We start from the raw sequence: 3,255 nt of genomic DNA, 5'->3' as shown, positions 1-3,255 counted from the left end.
GCCATGTTTATTGTCTGAAAACATGGGCTGCCTAAGAATATTTGTTGCGGTTCATATTTTGATACTGATTTTGTATGCAATAACTTTACATGTAAATTCCACTTCACTTTTCTTCCCTTACAGCTGCCGAGTACATCCACACTCCTCTGTGGGTAAGCGCGGAGCAGGGTGAGGGTGAGATTACTGCAGCTGGGAGCCTTGCTCAAGGTTGAGTGAATGGCAATGGTAAGCATTACTCAAGCACTCTCTCTGCCCACACTTTCTCAGCCAACCTTAGGCAACCTTTGGACAAGCTTCTGTGCCTAATCCCAACGCTAACACACTCTGCTTGCTCACATTTGAACCAGGGTCATCCAGTCGGGAAATCGCCTGCTGCGCCCTCACCAGTTGCACAAATAAATACATTCATCACAGAAACACACAGCTTTACTTTTGAGGAACACTTTCACAATATTTATGTAATTCATTATTGTAAGTTAATGAGGCTTCATTATAAACACATTCTCTGGCAGGCTTTGAGAGTTTGCCATATAGCATGTGATTCCATCCTGTCCTGTTAAGAAACTGATGAATTGTCAATGCTATTTGTTAAAAAAGTAAACAGATGTACCATGTTTCTCAGGGCACAAAAGCTTTAAAATATTGTTTTATGGTATCAAGTTGATTTAAACACACAATAAGCTGTTGCAGTTGAGTTTCTTTCACTTCGAAAACATAGAAAGCCATGTCCGTTCTCATAAATATTAACATTTGAGCTCATACTGTAGATCCACTTAAATACTCTGTCTCTCACTGCCAGGGCTTGACAGCTGGTAGTGTGAACGAGGAGGCCAAGTTCAACAGCAACACAAATAAACAATGATTTTAAGCAGCTTTGCAAAGTGTTTTGAAATCGCATCAATATTTAGGTGTGAATTTGCATGTAGCATCTACAGCTGTCAGCTTTCAGCTTTGATTTTGGTGATGTTTATGTATCATTGTGGTTATTTGAGTATAACAAAGGTTTTAAATGTTTGCTTGTTCCACTCTTTTACTGTATAGACACACTTCATTAGAGCCAATTAATCACTCATTTAAGTATAGACACCCAAATATAGACTATGCTTCAAATGCTTTTCTGTGATTGCCAAGGCGTCAATAATGAGCACTGCTTGTTACATCTTCTTGCTGACATCCCTGGGAGATACATGACATGCAGGCTGACCCGTTTGATGTCCTCCCCTTTACATTTGACCAAACAATTTCTTCCCTTTTAATACAGGAACCCAGTGTACACAGTAAATCTGTGCAACTCTTGGTACTGACACTGAAAAACTAAACGTGTTATATATCCTGCCAGGGACATGTGACAAATCTTGCATTTTGACTAAATCTTGATCATAAAAATTATTTCAATTTGTTGCTTCACCATAGCAAGTGCTGTACACACAATCTTCAAGACGACAGAGCAGCTCCAGCCACATTTCGATCCAATGAATAATGATGAAGTTTGTAAGCTTCATATGATAGGAAAGTGTAGCGTCTGTCCTATCTGAAACAGCTGGTGATATATAGTGGTGGTTTATCCCTCTTCATTCGAGCAAGGCGTCTCATCCCTCATTCAACGCTCCTCTCTGCTTGTACAGTACATGGCCACGCTAATTCCACGCCAACCAACATGCACACAGATGTGCACAAGCCTCCCTCCCAGGGTGATTGAAATTAATGGTCAAACCTGGAAGCATGAGAGAGAACAGGTCTGAAAGATTTACTCTCTCTGTAGCTGCCATAATTCTCTGCCTCTCTCTGCATCCTCTGGTGCTATCGTGATGAAGGCATGATGAGAGGAAGCCTCTTTTTCATCTCTCTGCCATCAGCAGAATGTTGCCTCAAGCTTTTCTTCAGCTGCCATAAAGCCCGCCTATAGGTTCCTCTGCTGGACGCGACTGCTGAGTGATGATTTATTCAGAAACGAAGCTGCTGCGCCATTGAATTGTATCAATTTTGAGTATATTACAGCATGCATGATCTGGCATTTATTGGAATTTCCCAGTCATAATTGTAGATAAGCTATGCATTTTTTGACATGGCAGTGATCTCATTATTTGTCATGATAGCACTTGATGTAGGATGAAAATCTTCAGAATGTACTTAAAGGGGTAGTTCAGCTTTTTTTAAGTGGGGTTGTATGGGGTACTTATACAGAGACAGTATATTTCATACGGTAGATGTCTGTTGGCATGCCACCAGTTTGGAGGAGCAGGCTCGAGTCCAACATGGAAGCTTAGTAATGCACTGCTGAGGAGTCAACAACAAAACATATTCAAGTACAGTTTAAGTACATGCCATATTTAAAATATTTTTACAGCTTTACCTTAATGTCAGACAATGATTTTCATCAGGAAAGTGGTGCTGTTATAATGAACTCTTCAAAGCCAGACTTCATTAAAAAAACAATGATTTAACATTGCTGAAAACAAGAGCTGCTTGTCTACTGCTGCCTTGAACAAAGCATTATTATGTTTGTGTTGTGTGACTTTGGCTTTTGTAATGGTTTGTTTGGATTCACCAAAGCCACACAATAACACAAATTGATTTACTAATTGAAGCAATGGTAACTAATAGCTCCCATTTTCAGCAAGTTAAAATTACCATTTTTGTCAGTCTGGTGGCTTTGATGAGGGCAAAGACAGAAAACGTTAATTATTTCCCCGTTGAAATGAATTGTCTGACAGAATGGTAAAGCAGTAAAAATAGTCTTTATGCAGTGTACACGTAAATTTTTATTGATATTTTTAGGTAGGACTTTTTTAAGGAGTTTAAAAGACAGTGTATTGCAGACGCCCATCCACAGTGGTACAACACTCAGCCTTTGTGTTAGACTCATGCCCGCTTCTTGAAACTGGGGGTGTGCTGACTGACATCTGCTGTATATATTACAATGACTATGAATAAGTACCTCATACAACTGCACTTAAAAAATCTGAACTATTCCTTCAACAAAAAAAATCATTTTAAACACTGATTTAAAAAAAAATCTTTATATTAATTTCATTTATGTTTTTGATATTCTTTTCATTTTTACACCCTTAGACATATTTAAGAAATGTAAATATGTGAGGAATTATATGTAAATACAGCACCATACTTATTTACAGCTGGTTTAAAAAAACTTTTGGCAAGATCTCTTCAATAATAATAAATAAAAGAGTCTGAGGGGGAATTGAGAAAGCACCTATAGACATTTTGACGTACAAACATACGAGCTGGGACTGT

Source organism: Plectropomus leopardus, chromosome 10 (genome assembly GCF_026936395.1).
Source record: "Plectropomus leopardus strain MGB_pleo_1.0 chromosome 10, ASM2693639v1, whole genome shotgun sequence".
NCBI lineage: Eukaryota > Metazoa > Chordata > Actinopteri > Perciformes > Serranidae > Plectropomus > Plectropomus leopardus.
This window is presented reverse-complemented; position numbering follows the sequence as displayed.